The sequence below is a fragment of the Pongo abelii genome, chromosome 13, assembly GCF_028885655.2.
Source record: "Pongo abelii isolate AG06213 chromosome 13, NHGRI_mPonAbe1-v2.0_pri, whole genome shotgun sequence".
In the NCBI taxonomy this organism is placed as follows: domain Eukaryota; kingdom Metazoa; phylum Chordata; class Mammalia; order Primates; family Hominidae; genus Pongo; species Pongo abelii.
Genome location: NC_071998.2, coordinates 125,703,236 through 125,724,562, shown reverse-complemented (window position 1 = coordinate 125,724,562; position 21,327 = coordinate 125,703,236). Strand labels below are relative to the sequence as shown.

The window sequence follows — 21,327 nt, the reverse complement described above, 5'->3', positions numbered from 1 at the left end:
CACCGTCTCCACCAGCCCCTCTCAGCCCCGGGCCTGGCCCTTACAGCACACACGGTCATTCCCTCTGCGTCTTCCTGCCAGGGACACCTCCTCCAGGAAGCCTTCCCTCCCCCACTCAGACCGTTAGAAGATCCAACAGGGCCCAGCCCTGAGAGACAGCCCTGAGAGAGCCCCTCTCAGCACTCTGCCCCAGCGCGGTCAGCACTAGCTAAGGTCTGAGCTCAACTCCTCCAGACAGGGCTCTACCAGCAGGTGAGGCCAGCCGCATCCCTGGACCCAGCCCCCAGCCCAGGCCGGGCACCCTGGCCGCACTCTCCCATATCCCTGCCTCTTCAAAGCCTCTGCAGCTCCAAGATCTCCCTCCCCGGGGTCCGCCTCTCCAGGGCCTCCCTCAACCCTCCCAGCCCATGTCTGTCCTTCCTCAAATCAGTGCCCACCGCAGGCTCTGACAGCAGCAACGGGGGCTCAAAAAAGGAAAACCCCTTGTCCGGGTCACAGAGCTGGCCTGAGGCCCCACCGGGTTCAGACTCAGTCTCTGACTGGGCCCTGCACCTCCTGCCCCCTGGGGCCACATTTCCCCGGTACGGTGAGGGGCACCCCCTGAACCCTCAGCTGCTGGGAGGGGTTCCCGGGGGCTCTGCTGTCTCTACTGCAGATTGACAGTGGGGGATCCGGCCATGGGTGGAAGGGGCCGTCTGCCTGCAGCTCGAAGCCCCTTACCTCAGGACGGGCAGCCCTGGATTCTGGAGGAGGCCTTTCCTCTGGCCTCAGACCTCGGCCAGACCCGGGTGCTGGGCAACTGCAAAGGTGCTCCATGAGGCTCGGTGGCCAGCTGCACTCCCCACCTGGCCCAGGAGCTGGGACAAGCCACAGCCAGGTGTCGTGGGACAGCAACAGGAGGGCCAAGACCTGGCCACAGAGGCAGCCACAGACAGCAGGGACCCCATGGCACTAGGTCACCAACCCTTCCCAAGTCCAGTCCCTGGACACCCCGACCATCACACCGAGAGGCCCGTCCTGTCTACCTCCCAGCCTGCAGCCTCCTCCCAGGGGGGCCGCCCACCTGCGAGGCGCCATCTGCTCCTTGCAACCACTGGCTCGTGGGAGGCTCCTCACTTCTCATGGCCACCCCAGCCTCTATCCAACCCCATGCAAAGTCCCCAGCCCTGATCTGGCCCCTGGCTCCTGACCCAGGTTCTCCAGGAGAACCCGGGCAGGACCCCACCCCACCCCTGCCCCCAGGCCAAGCCACGGGCAGGCCAGCCTCAGCACGCCAGCTCACAGTGCCCCGGCCACCCCCACTCCCATCCTGGGATCGGCGTGACTCACGGGGCCGGCACGCCACCTCCGGCCTACACCGCGGGCGGCCACCCCCAACACAGGCACCTGCCCTGACTTGCCGCTGGTGGACGGTGGCAGTGCCAAGGCCACACTTGGCCCTCAGGCGGCACGACCGACCACGGCAACAGAGAGGCTGCAGGGGAGAGGGCAGGAAGGTTGTGCTCAGGCAGGGGGCACAGAAAAGGGAGCCCCCGCTGGGCTGGAGTCCCTAATCCTGAAGCTCCGACAGCCCCGAGGCCTTCCCCCGCCCCAAGGGGAGCAGGCTGGGAGGCCAGAGTCTCGGACCCAGAGACCAGCATGCCTCCAGGCTCTGCCGTACTGGAGAGGGGGCTGGAGCTGCCAAAGCCAGATCCCAGGGCCACTGCCCCTCCCACACAAGGCCCCAGGGTTGGAGCTGGGGAAGGCTGAGCTCCATCCTTAGGGGCAGGTGGGCCCAGGTCTCTACAGACCACAGGCACAGAGGGGCTGAGCTGGACCCACAAACCCACCCAGGCTGGGCCTAAGTCTTCTCATCTGTATACTGGGGCTGTCCTGCTACCTCCCAGGACCGCAGGGTGGGGTCAGAGAGGGGCTGGAGCAAGAAGGTGAGACCCTGCGGCTGTCAGGGAGCACAGGAGCATCGTCTAAGGCCTGGAGCAAGCCCCTGATAAGGGAGAGCCACCAAGACCCTGGGCCACGGCCACTGGCAGTGCCTGCCACAGACGGTCAGTGACGGGCAGCGACTCAGTCCTGGGGGTCCTCCTCGACTTCCCAGACACAGACACAGATGCCTGGATGGCCAGGAAGTGAAGGGAGGCCCCATCTCAGGGTGCCCCAGAAGCAGCTCACCACAGGACAGCCAGCCTCCCCTCCCACTGTCTGTCACGGAGCCCCCAGCCCTCCTTTATCCCCACCCCATGCACAGGGCATCTGTGCCCTCGGCAACAGCTGTTGCTGATGGGGCAGGCCCGAGCCCCGCCCTCAGGGAGCCCACAGGGATCCGGAAAGGCCCAGCTAAGCACGGACAAGCAGGTCCAACCGAGAACAGCATAATTCCGGGTCCTGCTGTGCAGAGGAGGTGTGGTGGGGAGGAGCTATAAGGCTGGAGGAGCCGGGTGGGCCCCACAGGCCGGGCTGCATCCCAGGAGCTCAGCTGGCAGGCAAGTGACCCAGCAGGAGCTGCATTTGCTGACTGACAAATGGGTGGCGGCTGAGTCCACCCCCACCCTCAAGGAGGGAAGGCAAGAGACGTGTGTCCCCACCCGAGGACAGCAGCAGGATCTCTCTTCCCGGCACAGGATGAAGCAGGACAATCTGACTTGAGGAAACAAAACAAAGTCACAGCCAAGGATGGCCTGGCTCCTGCCCTCCAGGCTCCAGAGACCACTCCTGAGGCTGCCTGGACTCCTGCAGGCACCCCTGCAAGGCTGGGGTGCTTCACAGCCTGGGGTCTGCGGGGGCAGCCTCCCTCGGCAAACCCCAACTCCAGGCTGCCTTTGGGAGCAACCGGATGGCACAGGCTGCCCAGGGTCAGAGCTCCCTACCCACCCCTCCTGTGACTGTGAGCGGCCGACCCAGCCTAATGGCCACGGTCCTGAAGCTGGCAGGGGCAGGGAGGGCCACCACTTCGGTACCTGCCCCAGGCACTGCTCCTTGGGGACAGGTGACAGGGGCCAGAGCCTGTTCCCTGGCACCCAGGAGCCTGCCTCTAAGCAAATAAACCAACAAGCATCCACATTTGCCTCCAGGCCACAGGACCCTTCGGGACCAGGCCAGCTCTGTTCACCATCTGCGTTCTGGAGGCAGATGGCCACAGCCCTCTTAGGTGACAAGGGTTAAACCACACAGTGGTAAGGACCCCACACACAGGCGCTGGCCGGTACACACACCTTCAGGTGGCGGCAGCAAGGCAGCAACACCAGCACCGGCCTGGCTCCCCAATGCCAACCCAGCAGACAGAGAACTCGCCTCTCTGCCTAGGATGACAGCATCCAGCCAGGAACTTATCTCCCAGGAAGCAGCCGGGGTGGCCTGGCACCTCCGGAGCTCTGTGCCTTGCCTGTGCCCTCTGCCCCGGCCCTGTCCAGAACCCTGGGTGGCTGCCAGCTTCCTGCCGAGCTAGCTCCTCGTCCCCAGCCACAGTCGTCGTGAAACCTGCTCACCACCCAGGGCGCCACTGTCTGCCCCCACAGCCACCACTCCAGGAGGACAGCACAAGGGCCAGGCCTGGGTTTGACCGACGCTGAGCTGCACATCACCTGCCCCAGCTCGGCCCTTCCGCACACACCTGGATTCTCACAGCCCCTCCAAGGGTGGCAGAGCAGGAGGGTCCCCGCTCAGTACCCCATCAGCTCACGCAATGTCCCCCATACTGGTTCTGATGGAGGTGGGTGGGGAGGGGGGAAGCGAGATGGCTTCCTGGGGACAGAAGCTGGTCTGCAGAGCAGGAGGGCATGACAGATCAAAACGCACACACAGACGGTGAAAATCAGGCAGAAGCTGGAGGCCAGAATAAAAATGTTAAATCTCTGCAAGAGTAGAGTGCTCCTCCCTGACCCCCACATCCAAACTGACCTCCGTTTTCACAAAGGCCAACAAGAGACAGAAGTGGTCCCGGAGAGGGAAGTTGGGAAAACGGTCATCTCTGAGGGGTCGCGGGAGCTGGGGGTGTGGGTGTGCTGGCTGCAGGACACACACACACGGAGACTTCACCTAGCTGTGCAGGAAGGACACGCGTGCCTTCCCAAGCGGTGATGCCAGCACACGCAGGGCTGAGTTCTAAGGAGGGCCCAGCCCCACAAATGCGCTGGACACTGGGGGCCCCTCCCATGCTTGGGGCCTCCCATGCTCTGGGCCACCTGCCCCTGGTCAGGCAGTGATGGGGACAACGCCATCGCCTTCCATGTGGGACAGCATGTGGCCCAGGGAGGGCAGCCAGCTCACCATCAAGGACCCAACACCCCTGGGGCTGGCGGAGATCAGTAACCCCAACACTGCCAGAGGCCCCCAGAAATGAAAGCGGAGCACGGAGAGGGTGAGAATGGGTGCTGTCAGTGCCCAGCACGGATGCAGCGAGCTTGGGGCTCCATCCCCAAAGGCTGAGCAAGACTGGCCAGGTCCCCACTCCCAGTGCCAGCCCCCCCGGCCCCTAGGCCAGCAGTCACAGGGCTGCCAGGAAAACCCGGCTGACGGGTCAGGGACAGTGGGCGTGGCGTGGGGCCAGGGCACACAATCGCACACTCAGCCGGTGAACACATGGCCCAGAGGTCAGCCCACCCACTGCCCGCCACAGGTAAGGAAATGCTTCCTGCACCCCCTCAGAGACTCAACGCCCAAGGTGCCCTCACCACGCCCCTTCCCTCCCTCCTGAGACCCTGCAGCCCGCAGGCCCAGCCAGATCCCTAGGGCTGCGCCCCTGGCTGGTCTCCGCTGCAAGGAGCCAGGAAGTCCCTCTCTACCACGCTTTCATTTCCATGCCCAGTGCCCAGCTTCCCCGGTGAGCACAGCCAGGGAGGGTGCTGCCCGCGCACTGAATGCCCGAGATGCACCAGCCAGCACAGGTCTCACTGGTTCTCTGAGAGCTCCCTAAGCATCACCTTCTATAGACAGAGGACACGGCAAGGCTCCAACACACAAAGGTCGCCCTGGCCGAGGCCACGCAGCTGGCCAGGCTGTCGAGTCATAAGCCCAGGGCTGCCTGAGCAGAGTGTGGGGGGTGGCGGGGGAGGACAGACAAGAGAGGGTGGGACAGGGCAGCAGTGGGGGCTGTGGCTGGGCCACTGGAGGGACCTCTGCTCCCGTGGAGGAATGGAGACAGCATAGACGGGAGCGGTGTGGATGGGGCACACAGGCACACGCACAGGTCAGAGCACGAGGCACACACACATGCACCAACACGCACCCTGCCAGGCACCGAAGCTCCTAGACCCCCACAACCCTGGCACCACGAGGTGCGACAGCTGGCACGGGCAGGTGCCGTGGCTGAGGGCGCCCCTCTGGGCCTCCAAGAGAAGGCCTGGCTGTGCCTGCAGAGGGGCCGCCTTCTTCCGCCCCAACCAGCGGGGCCGGTGGGAGGGTGCCTTCCTTCCTAAGGAAGATCCCAACTTTGATAGGAAACACAAATCTGAATTCCATTTTTGTTTTAAAAAATTAATAAATAGCAAGGCTTGCCATGATCTGCCTGCGTGCGGAGAAGGGAGACCAGCAGGCTGTAAGCCTGGTGGGGTGGGGTGGGGTGGGGTGGGGGCAGTGCAGAAAGAGGGAAGGAGGGAGGGCAGGCGGCCGGCAGCTTGTTTTCTCTACGTGGCCTCTGCCATCGAGTTGCAGGGCACGCGGTGTTTGTTGTTTGTTTTGGGGAGTGTTTTACAGAATCTCAGCAACCCCCCAGCCACTAACACAAACTCTCACACCGAGAATGCTCTCCCGCCAGAAGCCAGCCCTCCTACTCCGCACCAGGGAGTGGCTGCTTCCAAATCACCCCCGCCCCAGCCCTCAAGCTTCTCCTCCAGCCCTGACAACCCACACAGGGCCCAGAGCTGCTGGCCCGGGCCCACCTGCTGGCCACCCCAGGCTGCCCGCTAGCCCTGGCCCATGTTCCCAGCTGTAAAACTAGACGGCCGACCCAGCGTCACTCCCAGCTCTCCCGTCAGGCCGATCATCCACACACGGTCTCCAGGCTGACCCTCAGATGAACCAGGGTTTATTCTGGGCCAGGACCTGCCTGGAATCCCCTGCTCACTGCCTGGAGCAACTGTTCGCAGTGTCCACAGCCCACCCGGGAGCCCCTGGCCGCCCTCCATGAAGGTCGCCCCCCTCCCAGACACCAGAAGCCACTGTGATTCTGGAGGCAGGAAGGTTTCCTGGGTGCCCGGCCAGCCACAGCCAACAGCACCAGGCCAAGAAGACAGCAGGCAGCTCCCACCTCCCCACAGTGACCTGTGCTCTGGCCCAGCCTGCTCTCCACCCCCAGCCTTGGGTCATTCCAGGAACACGTCAGGCTCTCTCGCCTCTAGCCTTGAACATGCTGTTCCCTGGGCCTGAAACTCCTCCACCTGTTTCCTGGCTCACTCCAGCCTGGCTTCGTTTTATGTAACACCTCCTCCAGGAAGCCTTCCCAGAGTCTCTCAGTTGGGGTAGAGGTCTCATCTCCTACATACCCCCTCAAGAGCACTCCCTGTAGTGCAGGGCACAGTCAGCCCCTCACCCTGGGTGCCAAGGCTGAGGGCTACTGAGGATAGGGCCATGGCCACTCCACTGTGACACCCTGGGCCCTGGCCAGTGCCTGGCACATAGCAGGTGCCAAGTACAGACCTACAGGATAGCGGGACCAGGTCGGCGCCGGCTGCAGTAGTCTCCACAGTACTTAAGAACTAGCCAGGCAGGTGCCAAGTTCCAAGGAGACCCAAGCAGTAACACAAGGCACTGCCAAGCTGTGCTTCCCCAAGCCGATTAGACAACCCCTCTGAGCCTCTATCTCCTCTTCTGTAGAAATGAAACTCAAGAAGGAAGTCGCCAGGAGGCAAAAGATCTAAATTTTACCACCCACTTGCTGTGCCCCCCCAGGCAGCCGCTGGCCTGGCCGTTCTCTGGGTAGGCAGAGGGAACGGCATTTTCTCGGGGCTCAACATGTGGACGTTGTGGGGGTTTGGTCTGGGAGGAAGACCGGAGGCGGGGGGTGCCCCAGGGGCCTCCCTCAAGCCAGAGCCTATGGAAAGAGTGGCCCTGGGCCTCGGCTGAGGGCCGGGATCCCTGTGACCAGCGACCAGTGACCAGCGCAGCCCACACCAGGAGGGTGGCCTGCGATTCACCCCCTCACCCCTCAGGACAGCTGGGGACCAGAGCCACCCTCAGGCCGGGCGCAGCGCACACTGGGGAAGTGGCAGTGACCACCAGGCTGGCCTTTCCTCATCCATCCCACAGGCGGTGAGTGCCAACCACCGCCCAGGCTCAGGCTCCACTGGGGCACAGCGGCCGCCACCCGCGGATCTGGGTTTGAGTCCTGGCTGCATCGCTCACGGCTGGGCAGGGCCTTGGGCATCTGACTCAACCTCGCTGGGTCTAAATGTCCTTGTCCTCAGAAAGGGGATGGCGCCCTCACCTTTAACTCCCGGAAGCCGTGAGGATTAACCGACAGCACAGACAGCCGCCCGGACAGCCACCTTCATGCACCACTCAGAGCACTTGCCCATCAGGTGACTGCTTCCCCCGTCGAACCCAGGGCTAGGAACAGGCAGAGAAAAACCAGGCTGGGAGGCCAGGTAAGGTGGCGCACTCCTGAAGTCCCCAGTACCCGAGGGGCCGGGGCGGGAGGATCACTTGAGCCCAGGAGTTCACGTCTAGCCTGGGCAACAAAGCAAGACCCTGTCTCTAATTTTTAAAATTTTAATTAAAATAAATTAGTAAACAAAGGTGGGCCCTGCCCGGGGGCACCCAGTCCAGAGTCAGAAAGACAGCCTTTTCCAGGAGCCTGGCTATCGGCTGGTAATGTGGCAAGGCGGAGGAGACATCAAGGGGGGCTGCCTGTGGGAGGTGCCACTCACCTCCCTCCAGCTACAACCCAGTAGGCTCCGACACCTCCCCATGCCAACCCCTGGCCCCTCTGTGGATAGCTGGAGAATGGGACAGACCTGCACACGTGTCTACCATGAGGAAGGTAGGCCCAGGGAGGGTGACAGACAGACGATGGGGACCCCTGGCACCAGAAGACAGGAAGATCTGGGTCAAAAAAAGCCCCACCACCTCATGGCCAAGGACTGCAGCACACAATGCTGCTTCTCTGCGCCGCAGTATTCTCATCTGGAAAATGGGCCAACGGCCTAGGAACACGCAGGGTTGGAGATCACACACGAGAAGGGCTGAGCGCACGGCCCGGCACACAGCAGCAGGCACACAGCTGTTAAAGACAGTCAGGCGTGGACCACAGTTCCTGGCAGGCGGCAGGTGCCCATAACTGAGCGCATCTCGGTGGCCATGCCCTTCCTGTTACTGCCATTCCTAGCCCAAGGAACAGCACCAAAGGCTGCTCTCTGGGACCCGAGTCCTTCAACCCACCCTGGCCCCAGACACTTCCGCCTTACCAGAAAGCATGGCTCCTGATCGCCCCCAGCTCTGTGGCCGCCTGGCTGTGTGGCCCAGCCCAGCTCCTCACCCTCTCTGGGCACCTGCTTCCTCATCCATAACGGACTGGTCTCCAGGGCCCCTCCCCTGCTGACGAACCCAGGGCAGACACCATAGCCCAAGCCAGGCTTGGCCACAGGTTCCTGGAATGCCAGGCCCCACCCAGCAGGCAGGAGGGTCTGGGCTACGGCAGCTCTGCAACCAGGAAGGCTGGGTCTCAGCCCCTTTCCTGCTGCCCCTTCACCAGAGAGCCAGATTCCAGATCTCCAGCAGCTCCACGCTCAGTCCAGACCAGAGAGCCTGAGCTACCGCCTGGGGTCACACAGCCTACAAGGGCAGAGCCAGAACTCGCCTGCCCCAAAGGAGCACACGCCCTGCCAGGCCCTCTGCTGCCACCCTCTGAGGCGGTAGAGTCCCGGGAACAGCAGGGCCTCACAGTCCAGCACCTGGACACAGTTCCTCTGCCTGCTGGGGGCCCCCAGGCGGGTCAGTGGGCCTCTCTGATCCTCTGTCTCCTCCTCTAAACTAAGCCTAATAACACCCACCCCGTAAGGTGACGCGGAGGCTTCTGTGATGCCCTCCTCTAAGGTGACGGGGAGGCCTCCGTGATGCCCTCTAAGGTGATGCGGAGGCCTCCATGATGCCCTCTAAGGTGATGGGGAGGCCTCCGTGATGCCCTCTAAGGTGATGGGGAGGCCTCCGTGATGCCCTTTAAGCCATGTGCCTGGAACCCAGTGATAAGGAATCAATTCTGCAATGGGTCCAACCACTGTCTCCCCTCACGGGACAGTCCCAGGGCCAGGCCTCCTCCAGCCAAAGGAAGAGGGACACTCACCTGCGGCCCCCACTCCACACCATCTCCCATACTCGGTCCAGGACGGGCCCGCGCTCCAGCCCCAAGCAGCAAAGCCAGCATCCAGGCGGCCCTTGGCTGGGGCCCTGGCTGCGGCCCTCCACCTCCCCAGTGGGCGCGTGTCCTGCCACACTGCCAGGCGCCTTCGGCCGACCTGGCTCTCCCTCTCCCTCCCCACGCCCTTCTGCCTCTACGAGCGGCACTGAGACTGGATGGCCTGGCTTCAAACCCATCCTCACCCCTCCCCACACCTCAGTTTCCCCTCCATAAAATGGGGAAGTAGCAAGGATCCCGTGGGCCCAGACTAATGTCACCCTGCCTTGACGTCACTCCCTCGAGGTGGCCTCTCCTCCCCTCCCCAGGGAGGGAAGTGGGGCCCAAGCACCCGACAAGGGAGGCCCAGGCTGGGCCTGGCACCCAGTCCTGCCAGGCTGGCAGGATGTTGGGAAATGCACAGGCACTTATTTCAACACCGCTGGCCACGTCACAGACGGGTTTCAACACGCAGCAGCGCCCAGGAAGGGCTGCAGCCACCTTGGCCCAGCCACCTGCCACGCCGCCCGGAGGAGACAGGCCCGGCCCTGCACTCGCGCACCCATGGCTGCCCCGTGGCCCCGACTCAGTTGATGACCTCGTCCTCAGGACAGGCAGAAGCAAGGGCGGACCACTTCAAGGGGGCGCACGCCACCCCCAGGCCCATCCTCCATACCGCAAGGGCCAGGCCACAGGCCCAGTGAACCAGAGGCACTGGCCCCAGAGCCAGCCGCCAGGCCCTGCCCCAAGCCACCAGTGCCACGGCCATGAAATGGGGCGAGAGTTCTCTGCCAGCTTGTTAGGGGCGAGGCCTAGGGGAGATCATGTTACGGAAAGAGAAGGTGCCCCCAGAAGTCTGGCCCCCATCAGCATTTGAGGAGAAGCTCAGCCCAGCTGGCTCTCACTGGACACACGGCAGCCCCGCCAAGCCCCATACCCACCTGGGCTCATAGCTAGGGCTGCCCTGGCCCTGCCTGAATGTGAAGCAAAAACACCAGGGGGGCCAGAGACAGTGGCGGCTGCCCAAGAGCACCCTGGCTGTAGATGACTGGTCCCCTGAGACCTCCCGGCAAAGGACACAGAGGCCGGGGGGTCAAGGGATTTTTCCAAAGCCACACGTCAGACGAGACAGGCAGCAAGGACCCCACTCAGCCCCGAGCCCCAGCAGCCCCCACTGGGCCGGTGGGAGGGAAGACTTTTGTAACTGGATGGGAATGTGATGGGGAAGCAGGATCAGCTTCGGATGCAAACCCCTCTCCAGGGCGCTCTCTTGAGCATGTCCCAGAGTGAGCGTGACCCACCTGCCAGCCCAGGGCCCCCCACACTGTCTTCAGCACTCAGCCCTCAATGAGGCTAATGCGGCCTCTTCCCCAGGCCCTCCGGCTCCTGCCACTCCCTCAGATGGAACACAGGGGAAGAAGGGACACTGTACCCTCTGCTGACCACCCACCTTCCACGACGGCCCCTCAGCAGCTACCCACCGGGCCAGCCACCCTTCTCTTGGCAGCGTTCTCTCCTGGAGTGAGGGCACTCATCGTGTCCACGCCACCTCCAACCCCAGACCCTCTGTGGTCTGAGCTCAGCTGTGCACAAGGCCCACCTGGCACCGCGAGCTGCATGGGGTGGACGCTGCTGTCCGGATCTCCCTGGCCCCAGCCTGCAGCCCAGGGCCCAGCCAGCACACGCGGACAGCTTGCGGGTGGCGAGGAAGGACGACCAGGGAGGGCACATCGCAGGCAGCACTCTGAAACCCTGAAAGGCCCTGGCATGACCAGGCTGCCCCAGCAGAGCTACAGAATCCCAAATGAGGGGCTCACCATGAGCCCTTCGTCTACGGGGCAAAGGCCTGGCCTTGTCCTGTAGAGGTGATGCCCCACGGGGAAAGACAAAGTAAACCAGTGCACAAATAAGAAAGTAATGTGGGGTCCCGAAGTGAGGGGCATCGTCTGCACACAGGGACCAGAAAGGCCTTGAAGCCAGCCGGGCAGGGAGGCCTGACGTGCTCCCAGCAGTGGGCACGGCGAGGGCAGAGAGCCCTGCCAAGCTCAGTGCAGCACTGCCCGAGGTCACACTGCCAAGCGGCGGCAGAGCCAGTGCTCAAGCTCAGAGCGTGTGCTCCCCCATGTCCCATGCGGATGGACACCACCCCACAGGGCCTCCGGGGCTCCTCAAAGGCATAGCCATGGGACAGACAGTCATCCTTCCGACCCGAGACATCAGAAGACCAAGGACCAGACCCCAGCTGGGTCCCAGGGAGTCAGGCAGTGGGCCCCCGTTCCCACCTGTCTGGGAGCCCCCAGTACCCCACTGTGACTTCCAATCCAGCAAAGGGAAACGGGCTGTGCTTTCCTCGGTGCACCGAGGCTCTGAGCACACCCTGCTCATCCCACTGGGCGGGAGGCAGAGTCCATGGCGAGCTCCCACGTGTGCAAACACAGTACACATGCTGGGCTCATGCACCCGCACACACGGGACTGTGTAAATGGAGTCTGTAAAGTTTCAGGTTACAGTGAGCCTTGAACTAGGAGAAGGGGACCTCTCGACTCAGCCTCTCCTCCCACGCCTCTGCCTCTGAATGTGAGGCTGTGGGAGGGTGCACCAAGGCAGCTATGGGACACGATACCCGAGAGGCCTCAACACGCCAAGGCCACCAAGCAGGTCAGACCTTAAACCCAGGCCCATGACTCCCAAGCCCACAGGGAGGAGGCCCTGGGTGGGGCTGGAGGGGACACAAAGGTGGGGGTGTGGAGAGCTCACAGGGAATGGGTGACAGTATCCAAGAAGCCCCTGGAGGCACAACAGCTGCAATCTCCAACACACATAACCCCCCCACACACACACACACACGCACACAACCCCTGCACTCTCACACACACAACCCACACACACAAAACCCCTGCACTCTCACACACACAACCCACACACACAAAACCCCTGCACTCACAACCCCCCCACATACACACATAACCCCTGCACTCACACACATATAACCCCCACACACACATAACCCCCCACACATACAACCCTCATACTCACACACACATAACCCCCGCACACACACACATAACCCCACACACACACAAGCCCCGCACTCACACACACAACCCCACACACACAAACCCCACACACACACACAACCCCCCCACACACACACATAACCCCCCACACAAACCCCCACACTCACACATAACCCCCACACACACACACATAACCCCCCCACACACACACATAACCCCTGCACTCACACACAACCCCCCCACACACACATAACCACCCCACACACACAGCCCCCCACACACATATAACCCCCCACACACATAACCCCCCCATACACACATAACCCCACACACACACATAACCCCCCCACACACACAAACCCCTGCACTCACACACACATAACCCCACACACACACAACCCCCGCACTCACACACACATAACCCCCGCACTCACACACACAACCCCCACACTCACACACACATAACCCCCGCATTCACACTTCCACATACACATACGCAGTCACACATATGCACAGCACACACATCTCACATGCAGTCACCCGCACACATCCAAACACATTCGCATGGTCACACACACATCCACACTCACCTAGTCACATCCACACATAGCATGAAGTCACACATACGTCCACACACATTCATACTCACACATACATCCTCAGTCACACACACACACCCTCACACATACACCACACAGCCACACACATATACATCCACATGCATGTACACTCACAGTCACCTACAGTCACACATACCTATACATACAAAATACACAGTCACACACACACACTCATACACACACACCCTAACAGAACAGCACACCTGACTTTTTGCTCAAAGCCAGCCAGCTCTCTGCAGCCTTCTGCTGCCTGAGCCTCTCATCCTGCAGGGCGCATCTCCAGAACACCACAGTGCAGGAAGGCCCCGGTGGCCCCCATGGCAGGGGCTGGGTGGCAAGGGCACAGTGAGCAGCTGCCCTACTTCCCAAGGGGGCCTCAAGCCCACTGGACGGAACAGCACCTCGCTGGCACCTGGCTGCACCTGTCAAGGCCAGCTGACCATCAGCAGAGCCCTGGGGACATGGGGCACTGTGGGAGCCAGAGCCAGGCACTGACCATCCATCGGGGAGCAGCCTGGCCTCCCTCCCCCACAGAGGGCTCTCCAGGGACACAGGTGCATGGCAGGGAGTCCCAAGAGGGGGCTGAGGAGACCCTAGCCCCAGGCCCGCTGCTGCAGGCTCCTGGCCCTGCAAGCTGGCACCTCCAGAGCGGAGAGCATGCGCGAGCTGTGGTGTTTAATAACAAATTACTCCGAGCAGGCAGGGAGCGGCTTATCGGCGGAGCATCTCCGGCAAGGCCGATACCATCAGCTGCTGTCAGGCAGCTCTGGGAACTATTAGCTTAATTAGCAGTTCCTGCAGGGTCAGCACAAAACTGCTGGCTGAGCCGGTGCCCAGGAACCAGTTTCGGCTGCCAGAGACAGGCTGGGCGGGTCCTCAGGTGTGGGAGAGGAACCCCAAGGACCCAGAAGGGGCCATAAGACACCCCAGCACCCCCCACCCGAGGGGGAGCTGCAGGTGCTAAGGAGGCTCTGTGCCCTTGGGGGGCCCTGGTGCCCCACACACCCCCTGCACAGGCAGGCAAGTTGAGGCCCCCACAAAGGGAAGCCCACCCCACCCTCCCCAGCCGGCCAGGGTCACTGCACTGCACCGACAGCTTGGCCGAGGGGCCAGGAGCCAAGGGTTTCACATCGTGTCTCCAAGTGCTGGCTCCTCGACCACTGAACCTCAGTTTCCCATCTGTAAAGTGGGATCACCACGGTAAGGGCACACAGCCGGCCCTGGCACGTCGTCCCTGCATGCGGGGACGCAGGAGAAACCCAAGGCAGACTCAGTGTCCTTCTCTTCCCACAGAGAGTGGAAGGGTGGGCTCCGGGGAGCAAGGCTGGGTCTCCCCGGACAGGGTCACCGCCCTCCCCCCACTGCAGACTCAGTCGCTGCCCAGCACAGCACCTAGACTGCTCTGAAGATCGAGGGAGACCACAAACGCAGGACTAGTCAGATCCACGGAGGAGGCAGGCAGGGGAGTGGCTGGTGGGGTCAGGCGGGGCACTGCAGCGGCTCCAGCGGGCACGGGGCTTCTTTAGGGGGGTTGGTGGAAATGCTTCGAAATTCCAAAGCTGGCTGTGGTCGTGGCTGTGCAAGTGTGTGGATGAAAACGCACTGAACTGCACACCTTAAAAAGATGACTGTTATGGGAGTTGACCTGTATCTCAACCAATTAACCAATCGGATAATAAGCCTGGTGCTGGGCAAAGGCTGAGAGTGGCATGGAGGGCAGGGGTGGGGATGCGCAGGCCCGGCAACCACCAGCCCCTTCTCCCAGCAGGAGCCTGAGGGACATCTCCGACTCAGCCTGCCTGGCGCCTTTCCACCACGTTCCGACTGGGATGTGTCCCCGACTCCTGTGTCTCTGCTCACGCTAATCCTTGTCCCCAAGCATCTGTGGACCTTAGGGTGGCCTACGTGAAGCATGAGGGGTGCCAGGCTTCCTTTTCCGTGGAGAGTCTACAGCCTTTCTGACCAACACTGTCCCCCGGGTTCAGCTTCTAAGGCAGGAAGATCAGGCTGGCGGGAGCTGATTTCTCCAGCCCCACCCAGCTCCTCACGAGGATGCCAAAGCCCACTGGTGGAGGGGCCCTTCCTCCCTGCCCCAGCCCTGGCTGGGCCCCGTGGTGCTGTCCCCAGGCCAGCCTAGTCCTGCTCCCGGAGGACCTGGAGGCCCATGGCACGGGGTGGCTGCTGGGGAGGGGGCCCCTTCCACTCCCGCCGGGAGCTCGCCATGGCCAGGCCACTCTGCCACCGACACCGCAGTGTAACGAGTTGCAGATGTGCTGGTGTAAGAGACTGGAGCAGCCCCGCCCTGCGGAGGAAGCTGGGAACCGTCTGAGATCACGTGCAATTCTGGAGCCTGTTCCAAGGCCTGCTGGACCTGGTGGCGGGGCAGGAATGGGGAGTGGGCAGAGGGAGAGGCTGTGCCACTCCTCCTGGGCACACATGGGAGGCCACACAGCGGGCACCTGTGCTGAAGACACCCTCCCTGGCCCCACACACAGCCCCAGAACATGCCACACGGAGCCACCAGAGGCTCTGCCGCCTCCCACTGGGGCCCTGGTGCCTCTGAGCCTTAGCTTCTCATCTGTACCCAGGGACAGCACCTCTCCCAGGTTGTTACTAAGACACGAGAAATGCTGAAGATGCCAAGCCCCACCTCCCAAAAAGGGAGGGGTGGAGGCAGGGGTGGAGGCAGGGGTGGAGGCAGCCGCCAGATGATCCCCGCGGCTCCTGCAAAGACAGGCGGCTCCTAGGGTTCGCTTAGCCAGACACCTGACTGGAGGCAGCCACAACTGTGCTGAGTGTCTGTGTGCACCTCCCCCACGGCCAATCCTAGCCCAGGACCCCTCCCCAAGACAGGCCTGAGCCTGGCAGTAGGAATGGTGGGGTGGGCAAGCCACCAGAGGGTAATGGGAGAGTCCTTCTGGGCTGGCCCTCCCTTCCCCTGGGGCACCTCACCCACCGACAGCTGGCCCCACCGAGACTCTGCCGGGCCCCTCAGGGCTACATCTGGCCTAGAGTTAACAGCCACCAAGAACAGACCTGAAACTCGTCCCCACTGTCCCCGCCTAGTCCCAGGCCTGCTGAGGGACAGCCCAGGACCCCAGAAAAGCCACAGAAGCCACTGGACAAGCAGATCACCCCCTACCACCCAGGCCCCAGTGCAGCCCCAGCCTGGTCCACACTGCCATGGCCACAGCCAGAGAGAGGAGGTGGGGACAGCGGCCTGGTCCACCCCATAAGCAAACCCACACATCAGCCAAGAACACCGGGTCTCACACCAGGACACACCACAAGCGTTACCTGCCAAATCCCACCTGGGCCAGGCAACGTGGGCCCCGCTCCCTGAGCTCACCAGAGACCCAAGGCCGCCTGGTCACTCACCCTGGGACGCGCTGCCCCACCACGAGAGGCGAGGGCTTTCAGTTCGAGCGCCTGCAGGCTGGGGCTATGACCCTCAACCTCTATCTCCTCATCCGTAAGACAGGAGCCCTCAAGAGAACTCCGGGAGATGGCCCACGAGGGGCTTTCCCGGGCCCAGCGTGCCATCAGCCCTCCAGCAACAGCCGCCTCTGTGGTGGCCCCGGAGCCACTGGCTCACCCCGCACCCTCCTGCCAGCACCAGACCCCACCTTGCGAAACGCTCTCCCCAGAAGCTGTGGGCCTGCCCCGCCCCCCGGCTGGGCAACCGCGACAGGGCACACCCCTCTCTAGTGTCAGCCTCCTCATAAGTAAGAGGGCAGGTAAGCAGAAGGGAACGGACCCACATAAGGCCTCATCTATGTAACATTCAAAGCCAGGGCCTCGAGCTAGGGGCCGAGAGGCCAGTCCCAGCCTGGAATGCCAGAGTCCACGCTCCTGGCTCCTCTCCCCCAGCCACCAACACTAGGGACCCAGATGAGTCCCAGGCAGCCCTAACGTCAGCAGGGGCAGGCTGGGCAAAGCATGGACCCCCAGGGGGTCTCCAATCTCCCAGAACACCCCAGGGTTACCGCCCCAGCCCTGCCCAGAAGAGCCCAGCTTAGGGGGTGTGGGGAGCTGGGAGCCACAGAGCACCCAGGGCTGCTCCACCGTATCCACACCCCTGGCAGGAAGTGGCCCAGAGGGTCTGCAGAGCCAAGGCCAGAAGGGCAGGTGAGGCCCCACCAGAACTGTGCCCCGGCCTGTCTGGGCCTCAGTTTCCCACAGATGCAAGCTGCCCTCTGGTGGCTGCTGGGAGCATCCAAACACAGAGCCCATGACAGCCGGACCCCCACACAGAGGCTGCTGTTGACATTGTTCCCAAAGACACCGACCCTAGGCCCTTCCTGGAGTCAGCGTCTGAGGGTCAGCTGTCCATCAATGCTGGGGTGGAGGCCATTTAATATGCCAGGGCTTGGAGCCCCCTGAAGCCACCAGTGCCCTGGTGCCCACATAGTGGGCGTTTGCTGGACCTCCCTCCCGCTCCAGCAGAAGCTCCCACCGCACGGCTTTTGCACCTTGTCCCTGATGCCTGGACCTTACACGTGACGCTGTGGACCTCACCCCACTGAGTGGGAAGTGTCTTCATGCAGCTGGAGATTTGGGGGGAAAAGAGATGGGCAACATCACGGTTGTGGAGGAGTCTAGAAACATGGGGTGAAGGAGGGGCAGCTGGGAGACGAGAAACCCGGCGCGGACCCAGTATGCCCACCACGAGGCTCTTGGCACAACCCTTTCTCTTCTTCTTTTTTCTGGCTGTATAGTTCTTAGGGGAGGCTTTTCCCCAAAAAATGCTAAACCCGGGGGAGATGGTGACATGTCTGGAGCTGAGGTCAGGATGAGGAGACCCACGTCACACCTCCGGCCCCGGGATCCCCATACTCAGGTCGCACCTCTGGCCCTGGGGTCCCCATGCTCAGGGCGGCCTGGGCCTCCCACAAGGCTGTCCCAGGGACTGGGAGACACACTGGCCAGCACAGGCAGTGCTCAGGCAGACAGCAGCCGAACCGTGCCAGCTACACCCGGCGCAGCACAGGTGCGGCACAGTGCCCATCCTGCCCAAAGCTGCCGTTGCCAACCCTGCTCACCTGCACCCCTTGGGGCCTCCCTGGAGGGCAGTGTAGGCCCATCCCAGAAACAGGACAGAAGTAAACTGCCCCACAGACACACTGCCCTGCAGAGGAGGGGCACAGTGCCCAGTAGCCTGGGCTCGTGGTGCCACACCAGGCCCATGAGGGCTGGGCCTTAGATGAGAAACCAGAGAGGTATGAAATTAGCTGACTCCCTAAACGGATGCCTTCCCACCTCCCGCTGCTCAGGAAAATGGGGTGGGTGGACAGGGCCCACCGCCAGGCTCCGTGAGTGAGGGGACACCTCTGAGGCCCGACAGCCCTGCCACATGCTGGGCTGGGAGGGGACAGAGCAACGAGGCCCCCACCCCCTCGCCCGTGGCCATGACTTGGGTTACCTCCATCACTAATGACGACTCCCAAAAGGTCCCCATGGGGAGAACGTGGCATCCAACAGGCACAGGGCACATGGCACAGGGAGAACATGGCACCCAACAGCCCCCGGGGAAGGTGAACTTACTGAACTTAGTGCCCTAGGCTCACTTCCTAGCTTCTGTCTGGGAGAAGGGGCAAGAGAAAGCGGTCCTGTTTTGCAACCGTCCACACCCTCTCCACATTAACAAGAGCAAGGATTTGCCCAGACCCAGAGCTCAGGTCTCCAAATGGAGCCGAGGTGGCTGCTGACAGCAGGCACATCAGGCTGGGGACAATGCTGCGGGAGTGAGGCTGGTGCAAGCCTGGGCATGGGGGCACACACAGGCAGGATCCCCGTCCAAGCCGGCCCCCTCCTCTGAGCGCCACCAGCCAAGTGTTCGCTCCAGCTGGGAGCCGACCGGGACCACATGAGGGGCCGACAGAAAGTGGGGCGGGCAGAGCTGGGTACACTCGTGGAGGCCTTGCTGGGCCTCACCAGCTCAGACGGCAGCGTGTATCTGCAGGTGTGAAGTAATCCACGACTTAACTGTCAGCCCCATGCCCAGCCCATGCCCAGCTCCCAGGAGGAGGCTCTGCTCCCTGGAACACCATCATTTATTCACTCCATGAAACCCATGAAGGAAGGCCTGTGCCATGCCAGCACTGTGCTGTGACCACGAGGCAGACTGGCTCCTGCCCCCTTGAAGATCACGGTCTGGCGGGGGCTGGGGAAGCCAAACCTTGGACAAGCCACTGGAAACACAGTTTGTGGCACGAACGGAGAAACACGGGCTACAGAGCGTCTGCAGGGGCACCCAGCCAGGTGGGCCTAAGAGATGCCTCTGCCACCCCAGGGAGAGATGGGACTTGGGGGATGAGCAAGAGTCTTCGAAGGAGGGGCGACCAGGCAGGGAGGGGGCCCAGGGTCAAGGCTTGGTGGGAGCTACCCCAGGGGCACAGGGGAGCCACTGAGGGCTCTAGGCAGAGGCTGCCATGAGCAGCGGCCATGCACTGGGCCCTGGACAAGTGCCGCTCACTCCTCTGAGCCCATCCCCTCCCAACCGGCACAGAAGGCCCAGGGCGGGCAGAGCCAGCAGGCAGTCCAGGGAGAGCACAGAGTCACAGAGGGCAGTGCCAAGCCAGGGGGCAGCTCCAGGCTGGGAGACAGACTGGGGCTTCTCCCACCAGTGGCAGCCCTGCCAAGCCCAGCAGGAGGGGAGGACCAGAGCCCGGCGGCATCAGAAACCCAGCGCAGCCGGAGCTATGTGCACACCCTGGCCCCCCAGGGCATGAACACACTGCTGTCCCCATTCTCCAGATGGGGACCCTGAGGACAGGCACTGAAACCCCTACCTGGGTCAGACCAGAAGGAGGGCCACCGTGCTCAGGCCCTGAGCCCCTGTTCCGGAACATTCTGCCTCCCCGAGTCACACGGGCAGGTGGCAGGCAGTCCTGGAAGCCACAGGCCTGCTCCCAAACACGGAAGCTCAGAGTCCCTCCGATGTTAATCAGAGCCATTAGGTGCTTGTTCGGCAATTAGGAGACACAAATTACAGTATGAAAAAGCTCATTACCAGCAAATGACGGGCGACGGCCACTGACGGTGTGGAAGGCCCTGATGAATCACGCACGTTGGAGGCATTTAGTCTCAGGAGACGCAACACCTCAGTGCCCATGGCCTCATTTGTCACCCGCACCTTCCCACCACCACCATGCCTGTCCCAGCCATCCAGCCGAGAGACAAAGAGAAACGACAGAGCCGGCACCAGGTAGGCAAGGCGGACCCTTGGAAGGGTCCTCCCCACAGGAGATGCCCAGGGGCGGGGCACACAGCAGGCCCTCAGTACAGAACGGCTCGGGGGCTCAGGGGAGAGCCTGGGAGGAGGCAGGGCAGGCAGGGCTGTGCTTCCTGGGAGGCCTCAGTTTACCTCTCAGTGAAATGAGGACATTGAAAAGGATCTCCAGGTTCCCTCCCAGCTCCGAGACCCAGTGCCCAACCGGAAAAGGTTCCAGAATCAGTTAGCTGAAGGAATTAGCAAAATGATCACGGCATTAATTGGATGAGTCAGATGGCAGGGCACGTGGGCCAGTCCAGTCTGACAGCGAAGGGCCAGCTCCTGCCCGTCAGATAAGATGCCTGGCAGGGCCGGGGTGAGGCAGCACTCACCACATCCGGGCTCTGAGGTGGGCAGCACACCAAAAGCTCTCCAGGCCTCCTGGGTTACTGAACCCCAGGCCAGGGGAAAAGACGGGAGTCACCCGGAGTTCTGAGGGCCACCGGAACCCTCGCCCTGCATGGGGCTCAGGGCCCCTGCAGGGAGCCCAGGGCTCTAGCCTCCCCCCAGCAGGCTTCCCCACTACCTACTGGCAGGCCTCGGGGTCCCCAGCTTCGGCTTGCCTGGGGGCAGCCCCTCAATCCAATGAGCCCCGGGAATTGGAAGGGGGCTCTTTATTCCAGAAGATTCTAGCCAGAACGCCTCTCTCTGTGGTCCCAGGTCCTGGATTCACCCCCAACACACGAAGGCCCTGTGGCCACCATGTCCCCCATGCAACGCCAGGCTGAGCAGCCAAACGGCACCGCTTTCAAAAGAGCCTCCCACAGACCAGCGAGCAGCGGGTAACCGCAAGCGACCTGCACACAAGTGCGCCGGAAGGGGCGCTGGCACAGCGGGCACTGGCTGCCCACACTGTCTCCTGATACCAGTCCTTCAGAAAGGGAAACTGAGGCTGCAGGCGGCGGGACCAGGGGAAGGATGGGCCTCGCCTGCAGCCACAACGGAGCCAGAGCTCGAACCCAGAACTCCAGGCATCAGCAAGCCCAGGCCTGGGCACAGCAGGCTCCCGTGACCAGCGGGGTGGAAACGGAGAAGGAACCAGCGCTTCCTGCTCGCTCTGCCCTGCCGCCTGACAGTCCAGTCCGCAGCCTGTCA

The 21,327-nt window shown here is 62.6% G+C and overlaps 1 protein-coding gene across 3 annotated transcripts in view; it reads right to left on the bottom strand.

The window, feature by feature from the left end:
* RXRA (retinoid X receptor alpha) overlaps positions 1–21,327 on the bottom strand; it is a 114,723-nt gene that overhangs the window by 59,652 nt on the left and 33,744 nt on the right. The window contains exon 1 of one of the 3 annotated variants that reach the window (XM_054520869.2): positions 9,272–9,289. The exons of the other annotated variants lie outside the window; for them this stretch is intronic. The gene's annotated coding sequence lies outside the window, so the exon portion shown is untranslated. Of the gene's footprint in view, positions 1–9,271; positions 9,290–21,327 lie in introns of those variants that run through there. 3 annotated transcript variants of the gene reach the window in all.